Here is a 22,228-nt window from a genome sequence, read left to right as displayed (position 1 = left end):
AAATATTTATTGTATCAAAATTAAACAACAAATCAAGATAACCACTTCAATGGTATCAAGCATTTGATGTAAATTGATAACAACAAATAATTCATTTTTATACCTACAATAAAAAGAATTGCAAAATTAAAAGAAATAAAGAAAGAATATACAAAATATAAACTATCTTACTTCACCGAGAATTCATCCTCTTCACCTTGACAGAATAGATTTAGCTTTCCATGAACTTACTTTTGATCAACACTAAAAACATCACTCATAATTTGGAAAATGAAAAATATATATTGGAACTTAGAACTTTTATACACACTCACACTATATTTTACAATGAGATAGAATTATTCTTAAGCTAGCACAAGGCCTCTATTTATAGGCCAAATGAGAGAAAGGGTCAAAAATTTTATTAGTGTAATGTAGTTGTAATAGTAGTCTTTGTCTCCTCCAACTTCAATTCCATGTCCTTTCTTTCAATACTTTGTGNAAGTAAATTTGTCCCCCTTTTGATATTTTCACAATTTGATCATCTTAACCAACTTTTTAGGCAATCATGTCTTCTGCAAAGTTGTAGATAATTTCTCAAGGATTTCAAACATGTTTGAATCACCTCCATTTGAATTTTCTACCTTGAGTTATCATTATTTTACTAACACATAGAAAACCTGAAAATAAAACATATTTAGTAAGACATTTAAATATAAACACACAATACTAAAATAACATAATTTTATAATTTTAATGAAACTTAAATTTTAAAATATAGGTTTTAACATATAATAAATTATTAATTTTAAGTTTCATCAGCCGGGACTGATGATTTCTCATTAGCAGCTCGTTGTTTTTTTCCGCCACAAGAAGACATGCGATAAGTTCAGAATATCTCACAAATCCACGCACTCTATATTGTTGCTGTAAAGTTATTTTTTATGCATGAAACGTGGAAAATATTTTTTCAAGCATTTTCGATTTCATAACTTCATGTCTACAAAATTTTAATTGCGATATTATTCGATACATTGCCGAATTGTAATTACTTACTTTCTTAAAATTTTGGAATCTCAACATATTACATTCATTACGGGCGGTGAGAAGTATAACTTCCCTTATATGTTCAAATCTTTGTTTTAATCCTTTCCACAGAGCCATGTTATCTTTTCCGATGAGATATTCACATTTTAAACCTTCATCAAGATGTCGGTGCAAAAATATTATAGCTTTTGTTTTTTTTTTTTGTGATGAAGAGATACCATTTTCTTTAATAGTCTCGCTTAGATCCAATGACTGAAGATGCATTTCTACATCGAAAGTCCATGGCATATAATTTTTTCCCGTAATGTCGAGTGCAAAAAATTCGAGCTTTGCCAAATTTGACATGGTGGTACTATAAAAGTGACAATGCATTTTATTAGTTAAGTTATAAATTTATTAAAATGACAATACAAAGTAACAGATAAATTATAAATACAAGCATGCTTAAAAATAAAGAAAAAACACGTGGCAGATATTCTCCGATAAATACGAGACTAATGAGTACAATAACCATAATAATTATACAAAATAACCTTGAAAGAGCCATCTTCTTCTTCTTCGAAAATTTTGATGAAGAAAATTTTTTAGGGAGGAAAAATAAGTCTGGAGTGATTGAATGTTTTTGTGAAGTCATATTTATAGGGTAAAAACTAGCCGTTTATGACCGTTACAAAATCTTAAAAAATAAATGTATGTATATGTAAATTTTATGGTAATAGTATGATGTGTATAATGTTAATCGTGTTTAAATAATTATGTATATCATATCACAATATTATAATGAGGTGTCAGGGACTCCTTTTATATAATACTGTGACATTATACAAATATATATATAATTATTATATAACACAATAAAAATATATAAACATTGAAATAATCACATCANATATATATACAATAAATAAACAGTAACACAATAAAATTATATAAGCAATGTAATAATATAATCACATCACGTTATTATAATGAGGTGTCATAGACTTCTTTTATATAATAACATGATATTATATATTAATATATACACAATAAAAATAAATAAACAGTAAATAAATATTCTTACTTTGGAATATGGCTACCATGCTCTTGTGTTTTGGAGCTTGGAAAAATATGGAGAACCGAACCTTCGAGTATTGTGCTGATTAAGTGTTAAAAGTAAAAATTTACGGTAAAAAGTAAAAATTTCAAACTCTCAAAATTTACCAAACTACACACTTTATAAAATTTTCTCTCTACTCAATTGTGATTTTCTTCACACATTGAGAGACCTATTTATAGAATTTTTTTGGAAATAATCCAAAAATAAATACATCATTACATACATCATCACTCAATAATTTTAAATATTTACAACTCTTATTTTCAACATTCAACTTTCTTATTTTCAACACTCAAATATTACAACTCATATTTTTCAACAATATTTATGTTATTATCAAATTTTAATTATTTTCTATAATATCAATCGATTTTTTAGTTGTTTTAGGAAATTAAAATTAATGAAAATTTAATAATTAATATAATATTTTAATTTTATTTATAATTTTTTTAATTCTTGAAATTTTATTTATTTATTCAATCATTTTTAAGGATATATTACTAATTAATATATGATGAGAGCATTTTAGTAATCACAATATAATTAACAAAAATAATCAAACAAGTTAAAATAATATCAAACATCATATAATTTATCATAATGCATTATTTATCCTTATTTTTTATTTTATAATCACTCTTATTATATATCATTTACTTGTCTTATTACACTAACCAAACGATACCTTAGTACCTTGGCATCCAGCTCCTTGTCGCACCTTCAGCCCGACCCCGCCATCCTTGTACGGACCCATGTTGAGTTCGGGCACGTGATAGACCCTTTTGGGGAGTGGGTAGCAATTGGCATATGAAACCTAATTTGTTAAAATAAATATATAAAATTGTTTTTCGATCAAAATTTATCACATGCTTCCTTTAACAATTATTATTGCATGCGGCACCAATTCTGATATGGATCTTTTTACTTTTGATGTATCGTTTGACTCGAATAATATGATGATAAATAATTTATAATATAGGATGACATCATTTGATTTATGAGATGAGATAAGAAATTGAAAGATAATAGACATAACTATTTTTAATTCCGATTATTTTAAAATTGGCAAAAACTTGTGTGAGACGGTGTCACGGGTCGTATTTTGTGAGACGGATATCTTATTTGGGTCATCCATGAAAAAGTATTATTTTTTATGCTAAGAGTATTACTTTTTATTGTGAATATGGGTAGAGTTGACTCGTCTCACAGATAAAAATTCGTGAGACTGTCTCACAAGAGACTTACTATTTAAAATTTGAGTCAAACACGAGATGATGTAAAGATATTAAATCTTATCATTCGAACTAAACGGACGATAATATGACTTTTTAAATTCTTAAATCGGCGGTTCATGAGCTTACACTAACAGAAATTTGACCAAAGCCACGAATTGTGCCAATTTGTTAACGAAATTGCCGGAAGCAAAATGGTGCCCCCGCATCCACTTACCAGCCATTTCAATTCATTACTGAATTCATTAATGCTAAAATTACGGGTTGATCGATTAGGGTTTTCGGTTAGTCAGATCATATAGTGGGTATTATTCTCACAGCAAATCCAATTATCCTTATTGATCCGAACATATGAGGTTCATCTTTGATCCAAATAGGAAAAAAATGAACAATTAATGGTGGCTATTGAATTAAATCGTTCTCAAGGTTTGACAAAAGTTTTGTATATTAATTAATTATTAAATCAATTTTAGGAGGGTGTATTCATTCTATACTTTCAAAGAGTGTATTCATTTTATACTTTCAAAGACTTTTAATGACTTTTTTAAATGATGGACTTTTGTGGAGTTGATGGATTTTTATTGACTTTTATGGAATCTCATAGAATTGTAAAACAAATTTCATAGACTCTTATAGACTTTTTTTCAAGATTTTTGTAGACTTTTGTAAACTTTTTCATAGAATTATGTGAATTTTGTAGTTTATAATTGTGATTTATTTTTTATTAATTTTTTTAAAATAATTATTGGACATAGATAACCTCTTCAGTTTTAAATTATTTTTTTTATTTATGAATGTAAATGAATTTTACTTACTTAAAAGTTAAATTAATTTAATTTGCGAAAAACGACAAATGAACTATCCAATTTATTGAAATCAAAATTTCAATTCTTTATGTCAATTCAACATATTAATGAACAATATTTTTATAAGTTCATAATAAAATTTTATTAAAAGAACACTCAAAATAATGAGTAGCCTTTTATAAAAAAAAAAACTAATCATTACTGACAATTTGATCAACATTGTTCTACATTCCATTGGCTATGGTATCCCTCCATGCATTAGCATTTGCTCGTCGTTGTTTTTGAGTATTAAATAACTGATCAAAGTCGTCACCTTCATAAACTTGTGCTGATGAAGACAATTGAGCTTCATTATATAGTTCAATTTGAAATTCATCAAATTGACACTTCTTTCAAAAAAAATTGTGTAATATAGCACATGCCAATACAAGTCCTGTTAGGGGTAGGAAAAAATACCGAATTTTCGGTATACCGAGATTACCGTAACAAAAAATATTGAATTTACCGAATTTTAAGTATACCGAAGATTTCGGTATGGTACGGTACGGTAACAATACCGAATTTTTCGGTACGGTAACGATATCCAATTTGAAAATTTTGGTATATACCGAAATAACGGAAAAATATACAAAAATTTTAAAATATATAATATTTTAAAACAATAAATTATAATTTTTTTTAAAATGTAAGGTTTTTTTGGTTCGGTATACCGAAAATTTTGGTTAGTATCTGTATGAATTTGCTTATACAATAATTTAAGATATAGATTAACTAAAATTAAAGAAAATAATTAAAAATAAAATGTTATATAATAATTAATAAAAAATTAAATTTTAATTATGTTTTTAAAAGTACAAATAAAAAGAAAAATAAATAGATGAGAAAAGAATAAAAGTTTGTATTGAGTATGTGAATTTAGGAGATTTCTCAATTAAATGTGCATACAAATCTTTAGGTTGAATCAAAGACTTTTGTTGACATTTTATTGTTGTACCTTATGTTATAATTCTTGTACTTAATAGAATTCCATAGAGTCATTAAAAATCTATTGACATTTTGAATACCTATAGACTTTTGTAGAGTTTTTAAAAGTCAAGTTTGAATGCCACATGACTTTTTAAAATTATACAAAAGTTTACATTGAATACCACTAAACTTTTATGGAGTATATAAAAGCCTAGTTTGAATACCTCTAGACTTTTAAACTCCATAAAAGTCATTAAAAGTCTATAACCAATACACCCAAGTTATAAATTAAACAATCAATCTCAATTGACATCAGCGACGGTTTTTTAAGATAATATGTCGCTAATTATATACATTATTTTTTAAATGTAGTTTTATAATTTAATAAAAAAATATTTAGTTTTATAATTATTTGTACATATTTTTTAATAATCTCCTCAACTCATCTAAATTAATATCTTGAAATTTGTAAATAATTTATAAAATGATTAAACCTTGCGATAAAATAAGCGCGAACAACAAAATTAAATAATGTCATTAAACTGAAAAAACAAATCATTCATAAGTCACAATGAATAAATTCGTAGAATTAATAAAAAAACTAAGGAGACTGAGTTTCATCATCATCGTATGCATTGGCGTTATCTCCATCACCGTCGTCGTGATCAAAGTCTTGTCATGGTGGAATGTACTCAGGCGAGTACTTCAGGACCTTGCCCGAATGTTGACGATGTGATGATCCAGCAACGTATGCATCATCAAATTGTGTTGACCCTGCTAAAGCGCGTCCTCTGATAGATGAGCCTCGACCATACAAAAATCGTCGGGATGTATGTGGCTGTGGCTGCAGTAATCCAGCGACGAGTTGATGGACCTGGTCCTCAAGAATCGTCATCCTATCCTTCAACGCAGCATTGTCATGCTGGGTCGCCTCCAAAGTAGTCTGCGTCGCCTTCAAGTTAGATTGTGTCGCCTGCAGGTCGATACGGAGATGCTCATTAACACTTTTTTGTGCCTCCCACTCTGCTCCCATCTTCTCTGTATCCTGTGATACTCTGCTGGAACTGCTCGAACCACTACGTGGATGTCGAGCCATCTCATCCGGATAGATCGTGGAGTCCATGGAACCACAGCCATACATTCATCCCTTTTTCGGTCCACCGAAGACCATGCTGAACATGCTGTTCACCTCTCCCGAAGTAGGATGACTATGAATCGTCCCATCGTCAAGAGGTGTCAAATACTCGTTCATGTAATCTTGCATGGCTTGTTGTTTAAAAAAAAAAAGATGTTATATAGAAATAATATTTCCTAACACATTTTTAAATGATATAATTATAATTAAACATAATATTTACATCAACAAGTCGTGAACGCTCGTCGACAAACGATCTGTCGTGGTGTCGATGTGTATGAACAAATAACTCCCACGACGTTGGATCTCTACAATGTTGTTCTCGCTGCATTATTAATTCGATTGTATGTAATCAGAGACGATAAAATCACATATTTTAATAATAACCACAATGTTTAATAATGAAATATTAACATACATACCAATTTCTGGCAATGTCCGCTGTAAGTTTTCGAGCCAGAAATGTGCTTTATAGTCCCAGGTCCTGCTGGCTCGCTATTCCTGTTATCCTTGTTTTTGGTTGCCCTAGCCATCCACCTCTCGTCACTCCATGCCAACATCCATGAAGCCCAGCGTTTGTCGCTGACTGTTTGTGGATGACGACCAACACTCCTCCACGAGTGAATAGTGCGACGATACTGTGCAGCTACGTTCTTGTACCATAGATGTCTGATGGTATCATCGAGATGATCTGGCCATCTATATTTTTTCTGTCAATAAAATGCAAGACAACAATAATGAGATTTATGGTTCATATGACTTAAAATTAATTTTAAAACCATAAATCAAAATGTGAAGCAATTACAATAAAAATCTATATAACAAAACTTACAATGAACTCCTTCCAATACCGTTGCCGCTGGTCTTCAGTAACATACTTCCATGAATAGCCTTCGTCGCATTTCTGTAACGAAAACTGAGAAGTATTGAAAACCGATCTAATCGGCGATGGTTTTATGAACCGTCGCTAATTACCGATGGTTTTAAAACCATCGCTGATCTAATCGGCAATAGTTCATAGAACCATCGCTAATTAGCGACGGTTCACTATTAGCGACGGTTTTTTACTCCGTCACTAAAATTGAAAACCTTCGCAAATTTTTAAATGGAGACGTTTTGATTAGAACTGTCCCAAAATTTTGCTAAATAACCGTCATTAACACCTTTGTTTTTTGTAGTGAAATGAGGTTGATGGAGAAATTTTGTTAAAATGTCTGCTAGTTGCTCGTGCGAAGGTACATAGAGGAGATCAATTATTTCCTTCTCTATCTTCTCACTTATGAAATGTATGTCGATTTTCACATGCTTGATTCAGTAATGGTGTATAGGATTCTTAGCAACCTTTAAGGTCGCTGCTTGTCGCACATCATTTTAATTGGATGACTCTTCAATTCATCGAGCATCATCTTAAGTGAGAAGATTCATGTATACTTCTTCCTCTATCTCCCCATTGAGAAACACTTTTTAATATCCAGTTAGAGTAGTGGCCAATCAAGATTGGCGACAATTGATGGGAGTACCCTGACAATATTGAGCCTTGACACATGAGGTATCTTGGTAATCAATTTCATACGATCGAGTGTAATTTCTTGCAACAAGGTGTGCTTTTTATCATTCAATGCTCTCATCAGCCTTATATTTTAATGTGAAGATCCATTTGCGCCCAAATGTTTGTTTTTCCGGGGAAATTGTGTAATTTTCCAGGTCTTGTTTTTTTTCCCTAGTGCATTGATCTCATAAAAGGCCGCAGCCTTCCATTTCGGATCCTAAAGGCATCCTCACTAGTACCTGGTACATGTACCGTCTAAGGCTCGTCATTCCAACTAAGGATCTGAAGCTTTCTCCGAGTTGCTCTCAAGGGTCCCCAAGCTGGTAATTCTATTTAACTACAGGTCGAACCCGCATTTTCGTTTGTCATCCGGCACAGGAACAATGCCCACACCCTCTGAACACTCTAATACATTAGTGAATAAGAGGCTCTCTTCAAATGGAGTGAAGCTAGCACGTGATACACAACATACATAGGGACGAGATCAATAGCTAATCAGCGAATTAAATAAAAATATATTCTTATTTAATAAAGAAAATTGTGACGGCGTAAAATATGATATGGGAGTGATGACTTAAGTTTATTAAAAGTATGAAATGCGGAAAATTTTCTTTTTTGAAAAAATTTCAGCTCATCACATAAGTTAAGATGTGTGTACGCCTTTGTGCATTTTCTTTCTTTTTAAAAAAATTTCAGCCCTACGCTATGCGCAACGTCTGGGCATTTCACTGGGTGGTTCTTTTCTTTCAAAAATTTCAGCTCTGCACTAAGCACAAGATGTAGGCACGCTGCCTTATACTTTATTTAAACTTTTCTATGATCAGACACATTGTCCTATATATAAAAAGAACCAACTATTAACTATGTCATGCAATTGTCGTGAACAACGTAAGAATAAAATAAAACATCAAAACGACAACGACAGTCTTTAAAGTAATGGTCCAATCTTAAAATTTCATCGATTAGATTAAATAAATATGAAACTAATTAAAGTTCTTGCAAAAATCGTCAAGGTTCGGATAAGTGCTCAAAATACGCCCCAACCCGTCATTCCTCGCTAGCTAACACCACCTCAGTCTTCCTCATTTACATCGATGAAATCTAGTGAAATTAAAGGCCTAGTAAGTAGTTCCAGAGGTAACAAATAATACTAAATACAGGCAACATGCAATAAAGATAGACTTGAAACCTAATCATATAAAAATACTTATCTTAACACCTCAATTCATTTCATATAACATAACACATAAACAATTAACATTTTCCTCAAACTTCAATTTCTTTTGCAAATCATGGCTCATAACTTTTCTGTTAAGATCATAAATTTTTTGGCTTAACTCTTCTGAATGGATCATCATATTTTCTTGCTTAACTCTCAAAATGGATCTCAAATTTTTGGCTTAAATCCCCAGAATAGATCTGATTTCTAGCTTAACTCCCCAGAATGGATCCTCATATTTGACGAGGTACCTCGACCCAAAGCCAACATCCATACACCCGTAAAAAATATCAATTAATACATCGCCACAAATAATTAAAATTCCTTAAAAAATTCCATTTACCCTTTGCATACTTGACTAACTGGAAACTTTAATTCACACAACACATATTATTGGGTGTAATAATTATCCCCGCTCATAGAACAATCAAAATGTGATGCTTGTTATGTTGTAGAATTTAAAAGATTTGAGTTGCATCATTACCACCAGCTATAATTTTTGGTAAAGCGGCAAACGCTCGGTCCTATAATTGATATCAGAGCCAAGATCATGGGTTCGATTCCATTGATTGGAAAGAGTGCAATTATTGGTATGGAGATTATTGTGTGCAATAATAATTGTCAATGCTGGTAGAGAAATCGAAACATGGTATTTGTGTTGCTGTACAATTTAAAAGATTTGAGTTGCACCATTACCACTAACTATAGCTTTTAGTAAAGCTATAAACGCTCGGTCCTACACCCTCTTGATCAGGCCACTCGTCCTTATAGTTTGTATGCACAAGCCATATACACACACACGCCACACATATATAAGTATATATAAATATACTGAAAATTTCATTTTAAACCAAAAATCTTCACACATACGCATAAAAATATTATTTATGCACACACGCAACACACAAACTCCATCTTTACAAGTTCCATAAGAAAATTATTTATACACTCTTAAAATGTGAAATTACAATATGTTCAATCCGCAATAATCTCAATCACATAGATAGTCATGCAAAATTACTAACTTTCTTCTAAGTACTTTCAATCTTAGTATAATACTTAATCACTACTAAAGCTTATAAAACCCATGTAAATTTCACTATATTGTTACCTTGCCACGACAAGTTAAGTTGTCGAACTGGTTCACTCATATGAAAAAGGCGTTTTCTGAATTATATGAAGCTAGTAAACAAACAACAAATCCATGAGTATTTGAATCAGCGTATCCAGGAAAATGTAGAATATTTGATGGAAAGACGGGGAATCTTTTTGAACAAACCGTTATAAAAGGAAAGCCTAATATCTTGAAATTAATTCATCAAGTTGATGATAAAATCCATGGACGTTCCAGTGGACATTTTGCGCTTGTTACACAACAACCCCTTAGGGGAAGGGCAAAACAGGGGGGACAACGAGTAGGTGAAATGGAGGTTTGGGCTCTAGAAGAATTTTGTGTTGTTCATATTTTAAAAGAGATTCGCACTTATAAATCTGATCATATTAGAGCGCATCAAGAAGTAATTGGTACTACGATCATTGAAGGAACACTAACACTTTATCTTATTCTAAAATATCATCTATTCCTTGTAACTTTACTTACTAAAAAGAAATATCACCATTAATGTTTTGTAAAATTTCAGTATAGAACTGAATACATACATGAAACCTTGAAACCCAATCTAATGCTCAATGACATTACATTAGCTATAAAATTGAAATCCCAACACAGTAGTGATGAAAAACTTTAATTCATCTTTATATAAAATTACTAATCCCATATATTCATTATTAAGCTAGATCTTATATTCGGTTCTCTATTGACATATCAAGAATTGATTACATAAATTTATCCAAATTTCATATGTCAGTCATCCCAAAATAATTTATTATTCCACAGATAAATTTTCATCTTAAGTTGCAAGTTTATGTTAACTCATCCCTTATAAGTACACTCTAGATTATAAAACGCTTTCAACTCTTAGTTCTAGAGTGACACCAATCTAGGAAACTCGAGAAGAAAATCAAAGATTAATCCCATAATTGCTGAAATACAAACTAACTTATAAAATTTTTATTTAGAATCGTAAAAAAAATTTAATCGACATTCAACAGTCAAAAAAAGTTTCATCTAACTATGTCTCCCTTATAATCCTATAAACTAAAAGTTTCTCAATTATCTCAATCATAAATCTGTTATATTGACCGAAGACCTAAATTGATGATTTAATATTACTTAAATAGCCGAGAAGATTAACTGAAGCAGAGGTGCCAAGTTACGAAGTTGCCCAAGTTATCAAGCAATACAGTCAAGAACTCTGCGCATATTCTTTCAAGTTTAAAAGCTCTCAAAAGCTCACGCTTAGCATACACATTCATAGCTTTCAAGCTATACTTTGACTTTAAAGCACAAACACTCATTGTTGTATTATTCGATCTTGTAGAAATCAGTTGTGCTAAGAAATTACACATCAGTTGAGTACTGATAAATTGTAATTACTTTCAATTTCTCAGTTCGTCTGAATATAAGCATATAATCTTTGGTCCCTTGAAGGTACCTCATCACTTTCTTTGCAGCTTTCCAATGGTCTAAACATGGATTATTCTGATATCTTCCCAACATCCAAACAACAAATGCAATGTCAGGTTTAGTGCAAACTTGAGCATACATCAAGCTTGCGACAACAGAAGCATAAGGAATGTTTTTCATTTGTTCCCGCTCTAGATAATTCTTTGGGTATTGGCTTAAATTGAACTTATCTCCTTTCACAATGGGAGCTATACTTGGTGAACAATATTTCATCTGATATCTCTCTAAAACTTTTTTGATATATGTTTCTTGAGACAGACCTATAATATCTCTAATTCGATCTCTATGTATCTTAATACCAATGACATAAGATGCATCGCCCATACCTTTTATATCAAAGTTTTTACAAAGAAATTGTTTCACCTCATATAACAAACACTTGTCATTGGTTGCAAATAATATATCATTCACATATAGAATAAGGAAACAAATCTTACTCCTACAGACCTTCTGGTAAATACATTGATCCATTATATTCTCTACTAATCCCAATGAAGAGATAACATCATGAAATTTTAAATACCATTTACGGGAAGCTTGTTTCAATCTATATATAGATTTATTAATCTTACATATTAAGTACTCACCATTACTAGAGAAAATCCTTCAGGTTGTTTCATATAAACATCTTCTTCTCATTCTCCGTTGAGAAAAACTGTTTTTACATTCATTTGTTGTAAATCTAAGTCAAAATGCTAGAATGATATGGAGAGAATCTTTCTTAGATACAAGAGAAAAAGTCTCCTTGTAGTCGATTTCTTCCTGCTGAGTAAATCCTTTAGCTACGAGTCTTGATTTATATCTTTCAATGTTGCTTAATGAATCTTTCTTTGTTTCGAAGACCTATTTACATCCAATGGCTTTTACACCATCAAGAGACTGAACAAGATCCCAGACTCCATTAAATGCCATAGAGTTCATCTCTTCTTTCATAGCATTAAACCATAATTTTGACTCATTACAACTCATGGCTTGTAAAAACGTTTCAGAATCATTTTCGACACTAATGTTAAAATCCGATTATTGTAAATACACAACATAATCACTAGATATAGCTGATATTCTTATTCTAGTAGATGTCCTCAGGTTGTTTGGTTGATCAAAAATTTCTTGTTGTTATTCATTAACAACTTGATCTACTGGATTTTCATAAGCGATTTGTGGAACTTCAGTAACCGGTTGCCTAACACCCGTTTGGTCTTGAAGGGTGTGAAGGGTGTGAATAACGATCAATCTATCATATGAATAAGAGGGTTGTGAATTAATGTGATCTTTCTCAAGAACTATGTCATTTGAATGATCATTCCCACTAATCAAATCATTCTCAAGAAATTTTGCGTTTCTTGATTCCACAATTCTCGTGTTGTGAGATGGACAATAGAATCTGTAACTTTTGGATTTTTCTGCATACCCAATGAAATATCCACTTATAGATCTTGGGTCCAGTTTCTTTTCATGTGGGTTGTAAACTCTTATTTCTGAAGGACAACCCCAAATGCGTATATGTTGCAAACTAGGTTTCCAACCTTTAAATAATTCAAATGGTGTCTTTGGGACAGTCTTAGTTGGAACTCGGTTTAATTTATACATAGCTGTCTTAAGAGCTTCAGTCCACAAGGATTTAGGAATTTTGGATCTATTAGACATGCTCCTCACCATGTTCAATAATGTTCAGTTTCTCCTCTCTGGTACGCCATTTTGGTCTGGAGAACCAGGCATAGTATATTGGGCAACAATCCCATGTTTCTGGAGAAACTTCGCAAACGGACCAGGTGCATGTCCATTATCAGTGTATCTACTGTAATATTCTCCACCTCTATCAGTTCTCACGATCTTAATCTATTTTCCACATTGCTTCTCCACTTCAGCCTTAAAAACCTTAAAGGCTTCAAATGCTTCGTTTTTGTTATGAAGCATGTAGATATACATGTATCGTGAGTAATCATAAATGAAAGAGATGAAGTATTTCGGACTTTGCATGTCCATATTTGAACAACAAATATCTGAATGTATGATTTCTAATATTTCTGTACTCTTTTTGTCACCCTTTTTAGACTTATTGGTCTGCTTTCCCTTTATACAGTCCACACAAGTTTCAAAATCAGTAAAATCTAAAGTACTAAGTACTCCATCATTCACTAATCTTGTAATCCTCTCTATGAAGATGTGTCCAAATCTACTGTGCCACAATATAGAGGAATTTTCATTTATAACACATCTTTTAATACATCTCTGAACATGCATAGTGGTGTTATTATTTTGTAAAGAAAAAGTCCATCAATCATTGTACCATTTCCAAAAATATTTGATTTATAAAATAAATTTATTGATTTATCCAAAAATTGAAATGAATAAATAAGGGGTACAAGATTTGAAATCAAAATTAAATTTCTAGAAAAATTAGTAACATAAAATGTCTTTTTCAATTTTAAAATAAAAACTACTATCCAATATAAGGCAACGAGTCTCAATAGCCTACACATGCGAAGACATTTTGTTTCCTAAATAGATGTTCCGCTCATTTCATTGAGGTTTCCTTAGGCTTTGCATACCCTGTAAGGTATTTGCAACATAGATTGTAGAACCAGAATTAATCCACTATGTATTATAAATCATATCAACCATATTAGATTCATAACAGACAAATGAAATATGAATACCTTTCTTTTCAAGTCAATCTTTAAATTTATTACAATCTTTCTTCATGTGTCCCGTATTTTTATGGAAGAAACACTTGGATTCTTTTTTGATGTCAGGTTGGGGTTGAATTATTCTTTTCTTTTTTCCCTTGACTTTGACTTGCTTCTTATACTTTCCTTGTGTAGTCATAAAAACATTATCACTCGTTTCCATTAACAACCTTCTTTTCTCTTGAACACACATGATCATTAATTCATTTATTGACCACTTATATTTATGTGTGTTGTATGAAATTTTGAAGAGTCCATATTGTTGTGGAAGAGTGCATAAAATAAAGTGCACAAGAAAAGTTTCATACATTTCTTCTTCAAGTGTCTTGAGTCAAGCCGCTATATCCCGTATTTTCATGATGAGCTCTCGCACACCTCTCACACTGGTGAGCCTTAATGAAGAGAATTCCATAATTAGAGTGTTGGCAAGTGTCTTATCTGAAAATTGAAACGGTTCATCAATAGCTTTCAGTAATTCTTTGACATTATTATACTGATCGACAGAACTACGCATACCAGCAGAGATTTTGGTATTTATGAACAATACGCAGAGTCGACTAGATCGCTCCCATTTTTCATAAAGATCGACATCATTCGAAATGTTGTTTTCAGTAATAGTAGATAGTTCATCCTTCCGTATAGCATAATCAATATCCATTTAGCCTAATTGAAAAAGAATTCTTTCTTTTCATATTTTATAATTATCGTCATTCAGTTCGAGAATGTCACATTTCATATCAGAAAAACTCGCAGTTCGCATAACTATATAAGAATATAATATGCTTATTATATTTTAAAATTTTGAGGTAATATCATGTTTTACCGATGTAAATCATTAAAAATCTAGTGACATAAAATTTGTCTGTGGGCTAAAATTTTAATTCAATAAGATTTTTCTGGAACTTTATGATAAAACTATCAAAATATATTTTTCCTTAACTTATGTGAGTAAATTAAGAAAAAAATAATTTTGATATTTTAACCTAATTAGTTATATAAATATAACAAAAATCCACGTGTGGTAAAATTTATTATGTTTATATAATTAATTTCAGTTGATGTCCATTATGTATTCCAAATCCACTTAATGCATAATTTTTCATAATTAAAGATGTTGTGGCTATTCCTCAATTATTTAAAATTATACGATTCGCTGAACAAAATTTTGGCTTTACTTAATTCTTTATATAACAATTAATTAGTAACGTAATCAACACTTTCCAAGAGTGCTCCCAGGAAAGATAGGTAGGGCTAAGGCCTTTTAAATACCTAACTCCTAGACAGAGCAACGTTCATCGGGGAGACAAATGGCTAGTCAAGACGGTTTAAACTGATCTATGAAAAACTTCCCCAGATTATGTTTTCTCATGTAATCTTATAATTATTTTTCAATTTAATTATTCACATTTATGTGAATCTTTATAAGCCAAAATTTTTCGTGCAATATTTTTATATTCACATTTTTAATTAATTTGTTCATATAAAATTATATAAACATAATAATAATTTAATATGAACAATTTGTGAATTATAATGATTTGAAATCTCATACTATTGCAGGAAACCATAATTAATATTTATAATTTTAATTTAAGTGCATTAATATTATTCCACTCAATATTGTATGTATATACATAAACAACAAATTATACATACATATAACAGANATAACAATAATAATAATAATAATAATTGTATGGGTCTCTTTTTCACTCAATGCACTACACACCATATAATTTATCTTCTGAATTCGATTGCAATTTCACATTTGCTCCAATTAATTGACCGACAAACAATTCAATGTCATTAAATGACTTTTATCATCATACATGTTATATTGAATTCGTATTGCATTATTTGATATCAAAATCTCTATCTTCAACACAGAACATGCACCATCAAATTTCAAAAACTCGTTTTACACCAAAATTTTCATATCATAAGTTCATAAACAAATAATCATCTTCAAGACTTTAATGAAGAACTTTAAGGTGCAACCGAGAACAATATTATCAGGTAAGTTTCTTAATATTATTACGTCGGAATTTCAAATTTCAAATTTCAAGTTTCTTACACAAATTTTAATAAATAAATTTTTCCAAAAGTTCATGAAATCCGATTTTCAGAAAATGAAAACAAATATTTTCATAAGGCAGAGGTATCACTGCTCTGATACCAAATGTCAGGATTTTTCTCAGAAATTATGTTTCAACACATTTATAAACATGATACATAATAGGCGGAAGCGAATCGAGTGTTACCTCCGGTCATTGAATAATTTGAAAGTTTTTTGTTTTCCTCCGATTGAAGCCTTCTAAACACTCCAATATCTATGTAGATGGTGTATTTTGTTCTTATAAGGTGTGTGCTTAGGGACATCAATCAATGCTATTTATAAGCATTTCTCATATCATCGATGAGTGATTGCGGGAGCCTTTTTGTCAAAAGAAGAGGCGCATGTGCGTCTCAATTTTCTAAAGTTGAGACTGCTTGTACCGTTTGTCAAAAGATGTAAGTTATGACCGTCGTCATTTCTTACACGTATTTCCTTCTTTTGATAGATATAAGGCATTTTTCTTACAAACGCTAGCCAACTTAATGAACCACAACTTAAGATTTCCTCATAATCATATAAACTGACATCCACAAAAATTTTAGAAACTTCTATATTCCTAATTTGCGTCATGATTTTCATAACATGAAATCTAACAGTTTTATGCCTAATAAATCCACCACGTGACCGACACACATGAAAGTTTAAATCATTTCATATAACATAACTTAGCTATCAAAAACCTGAAAAATATCAATAAAACATTTAACATTTTAACATAAAATTCTTAAAAATAAACGTACAAAATGAGTGACAAAGTTGTGCAATTTACTGAGGATTAATGGAGGTCAGCACTTATCTTTCAAGAGTATTCTCTGATACCATGTTGTGATACCCTAAAACTTGATTCAAGAATGACGACTTAAGTTTCACTAAAAGTATGAAATGCAAAAATATTTTGTTTTCAAAAATTCTAGCTCATCACATAAGTTAAGGCGTGGACACGGCTATATATGTGCATTTCCTTTCATTTTTAAAAAATTCCAGCTCTGAATAAAAAATCTGAGCATGCTTTTGGGTGGCACTTTTCTTTAAAAAGTTTCAGCCTTGCACTAAGCACAAGGCGTAGGCATGATGCTGCTTTGTACTTTCTTTAAGCTTCTATATGATCAGACACAGACAATCTTTAAGGTAATGGCTCAACCTTAAAATTTCACCAACTATACTAAATAAATATGACTAAAAGTTCTTGTGGAGATCGTCAAGGCTCATATAACTGCTCATCCTCAGCCCCAGTCCATGATTCTTCGCTAGCTAACACCTCTTTAGTCTTCCTCACCTGCAACGATGAAATATAGTGAACCTAAAAACCCTGCAGGTAGTTCTTGAGGTAATAAATAATACTAAATAAAGACAACATGCATTAAACATAGACTTCAAACTTCATCATATAAAAATATTTTTCTCAACATTTAAACTCATATAATATAACACAACACATAAGCAATAAACATTTTCATCAAAATTTCAAGTTCTTTTGAAAAACGTGGCTCATAAATTTTCTGTCAAGGTCATAAATCTTCTGGTACTTATGGTTTAACTCCTCGGAATGGATCCTCATACTTTTTCGTCAATGTCATAAATCTTCTGACTTAACTCCCTGAATGGATCATCATATTTTGTGGCTTAATTCCTCAGAATGGATCTCAAACTTCTAACTTAACTTTCTATAATAGATCTGATTTATGGCTTAAATTCTTAGAATAGATCTTAAAATTGTTGGTTTAATTCCCCAGAATGGATCACCATATTTGGCAGAACACCTCGACCCAAAAGCCGACATCCACAAGCTAGCAGGGCAACTCGACCCAAAAGCCAACATCTGCACGCGCGGAAAAATTTTGATTCAATACTTGGCTTCGAATTGTTGGTCCCACGTGCGGTAATTTGAGATAATAAAACCCGAAAATAAAGAATAAACTGGACATCGAGATTTACGTGGAAAACCCCTAAAAATTATTAGGGTAAAAACCACGGGCAAGATGAAAAGAATTTCCACTATAATATTTTGTGGTGTACAACTCACTCACTGTGTTTCCAAAGAGAACACACACTCTCTTAATACAGGAGAACAAACACCTCACAAATATTATAGAATGTTATAAGATGAGAGAAAACTCGAAGAAGGGATGATTTGAAATGAAAAGGGGAGCTCTATTTATAGAGCCCTTGGACCGTGTGAACAAGGAAATTGCCTCGCAATTTCATCACGCAATTCCACGAAATTTCCTAAGCATTTCCCACGTTTTTATTCAGTCAAATTTGACAACTGAGTTGTCAAATTTGATACACCTACTAGTTGGCCCATTTTGCCGACATTTCTCCCACTTGGAGATTTGATTGAGAATCAAACACATCTCCACACATCCTTTCAATCTTGCCATTCCCTGCTGCTTACGTTTCTGCTAGACCACTTGAGGATCTACACCACTCAAATTTATCAGTGTTCACTGGCTTGGTCATAAAATCAGCTATGTTTTCTTTCGTATGGATCTTCTGCATATCCACGCTTCCTTCTTCTACTACTTCCCGCACAAAGTGAAATTGTACTCCAATGTGTTTTGTCCTGGAATGAAAGGCTGGATTTCTTGCGATGTGCAAGGCACTCTGACTGTCACAAAACAAAGAAACATTTTCTTGTTCGTGCTCGATCTCCTCCAATAACCTTTTAATCTATATTGCCTCCTTGCAAGCTTGAGTAGCTGCCATATATTCTGCCTCCGTTGTAGATAACGCCACAACTGTCTGCAGTTTTGAAACCCAGCTTACTGCTCCCCCTGCAAGTGTAAACACATAACCAGTAATAGATTTTCTCTTATCAGGATCACCTACATAATCTAAATCAACATAGCCCCTGAGTGTAAAATCCGATCCTCCATAACATAATGCTCTCGTCTAGGATTCGCCATATACCGACTAACTGCTCCCACTGCTTGAGCAATATCCGGTCTTGTACAGATCATAGCGAACATCAAACTTCCCACTGCTGATGCATATGGTACTCGAGACATCTCTATCCTCTCTGCTTCACTGCTAGGACACAGCTCGGAGGATAACTTGAAGTTAACAGGAAGAGGGGTCGAAATTGGCTTACTATCTTGCATGTTGAAGCGTTGCAAGACTTTCTTCAAATAATTTTTCTGGGAAAGCCAAATCTTTTTGTTACTTCTGTCTCGGTGAACTTGCATCCCTAGAATCTTGTTTGCTGGTCCCAAGTCCTTCATATCAAATTACCTAGCCAACTGTGCCTTCAATCCTTGGACATGATCTTTGTTGGGGCCTGCTACCAACATGTCGTCCACATACAACAGCAAAATGATATAATCATCACCAGACCTCTTGAAATACGTACAAGGGTCTGTACTCAGTCTGTTGTATCCGAGGCTCATGATATAGGAATCAAATCTCTTGTACCAACATCTCGGCGCCTGTTTGAGACCGTACAGAGATTTGTTCAACCTACAAACTAAGTTCTCTTTGCCTTTTTCCGCAAAACCTTTTGGCTGGAGCATATAGATTTCTTCTTCAAGATCTCCATGAAGAAACGCCGTTTTCACATCTAGCTGTTCTAGATGTAGGGCAAACACCGCACACAATGCCAGCACCACTCTGACTGTTGTAAGCCGAACCACAGGAGAAAATATCTAATTGAAGTCAATGCCTTCTTTCTGAGCATATCCTTTTACCACCAATCTAGCACGATACCGCTCCTCTTTGTTATTGCCATCACGCTTGATCTTATAGACCCATCTGTTTCCAATGGCTTTCCTTCCTCGTGGTAGTGTAACAAGATCCCAAGTTTTATTTCTATCTAATGCCTCCAACTCTTCTTGCATTGCTATCATCAACAAAGATACATCCGAGCTTTGAGTAGCTTCGTGGAAACTCGATGGCTCACCATCCTCTGATAATAGACAATATGCAATATTGCTTTCAGTGACATAATCTGAAAGCCAACTTGGTGGTCTTCTGTCTCGAGTTGACTGCCTCACATTGGAAACTCCAGACTCAACATGTTCTTGTTCTTCGTGCTCTGGTACTGCTTCACAAGAAACTTGACCTTCGTCTATCTTATTTTCCACCTGAAAAATAGTAGTTTCTGAATTCGGTGTGCCTTTGTCTCCCTTTACTTTATCTTCCTCGAAGATAACATCCCTGCTGATGACAAGCTTGTGAACAGTAGGATCCCACAAGCGAAGCCCCTTTACTCCATCAGCATATCCTAAGAAGATATATTTTCTGGATTTTGAATCCAACTTCGCTCTTTCTTACTCATTGTACAGAACGTACACAGGACTTCCAAATGTATACAAATGAGAATAATCTGTCGGCTTCCCGGTCCACATCTCCATCGGAGTCTTCAGATCAATCGCCACTGAAGGAGAACGATTGATAATATAACAAGCGGTTTTGACTGGTTCTGCCCAAAATGACTTTTCTAGACCTGTAGTCCTCAACATAGCTCTTGTTCTGTCCAACAAGGTTCTGTTCATCCGCTCCGCCACTCCATTCTGTTGAGGTGTGTAAGCCGTCGTAAACTGTCTTTTGATGCCCTCATGTTGACAATATGCATCAAATTCGTCACTGGTATATTCTCCTCCATTGTCAGTCCTCAGACACTTGATTTTATTTTCTGAATCAAGTTCAACCCGCGCTTTGAAATCTTTGAAGATCTGGAAAGCATCTGATTTCTTCTTGATTGGATACATCCAATATCTCCTAGAGCAATCATCAATGAACGAGACAAAATATCCCGCTCCTCCTAGGGATACAACCGGTGCTTGCCAAACATCCGAATGAATCAGCTCCAATATGCTTTTGCTCCTGGCAGTTGAAGTGCCAAACTTTAATATGTGTTGTTTACTGGTAACACAATGCTCACAAAAGGGTAGTGACACTTTTGTAAGTCCCGACAACAGCTTCCGTTCTGAGAGAATTTTCAACCCCCGTTCTGACATATGCCCGAGCTTTCTATGCCATAACACTGTTAATTCTTCTCCTGAACCATTTGATGCAACAGCTAGTTCCGCCTCTTTGTGTGTCTCTCCCAAAAGTACATACAGATTTGCAGCAACCTTTTCCGCCTTCATAACCACCAGCGCGCCTTTCACAATTTTCATGATCCCGTTCTCGAGCCGAGTTTTGCACCCGATGTCATCCAATTGCCCCAAGGACAAAAGATTCTTCGTCAGTCCTTTCACATGTCGTACCTCATGTCTGGTGCGAATGGTACCGTCAAACATTTTAATTTTGATAGTACCGACCCCAGCGATTTCCAAGGCATGATCATTTCCCATGAATATAGATCCTCCTGAGACTGGTTCATAATGATCAAACCATTCTCTCCGAGACGTCATGTGCCATGTCGCTCCTGAATCCATAATCCATGTGTCACAAAATTTGTGCCTGCCTTCTGCAACAGTTGCTGCTTCGCTGAATAATATTTCACCACTGCCTGAAGTACTGGCCACATTTCCTTGAGAATTTTTTTCAATACTCGTACACTCTTTCTTGAAGTGCCCTTTACCGCCACATTTAAAGCAGTAAATATTTTTCTTCTTACTTCTCGACTTTGATCTACCTCGTCTTTGGCTCCCACTGGAGTCACGGTCCATAAATCTTCCTCTTATCATCGGTAAAGCCTCTGCCTGCTTCGATGTTACCAACCTATCTTCCTTATTCTTGCGCCGGCTTTCTTCTCCGAGAACCGCAGTTAAGACATCATCGAATCTTAGAAAGCCCATAAGAATATTGTTGGTTATGTTGATGATAAGTTGATCATATGAATCTGGTAGACTTTGAAGTA

The sequence above is a fragment of the Primulina huaijiensis genome, chromosome 12 (genome assembly GCF_012295235.1).
Source record: "Primulina huaijiensis isolate GDHJ02 chromosome 12, ASM1229523v2, whole genome shotgun sequence".
Taxonomy (NCBI): Eukaryota; Viridiplantae; Streptophyta; class Magnoliopsida; order Lamiales; family Gesneriaceae; genus Primulina; species Primulina huaijiensis.
Note: the sequence above shows the minus strand (reverse complement) of the source record.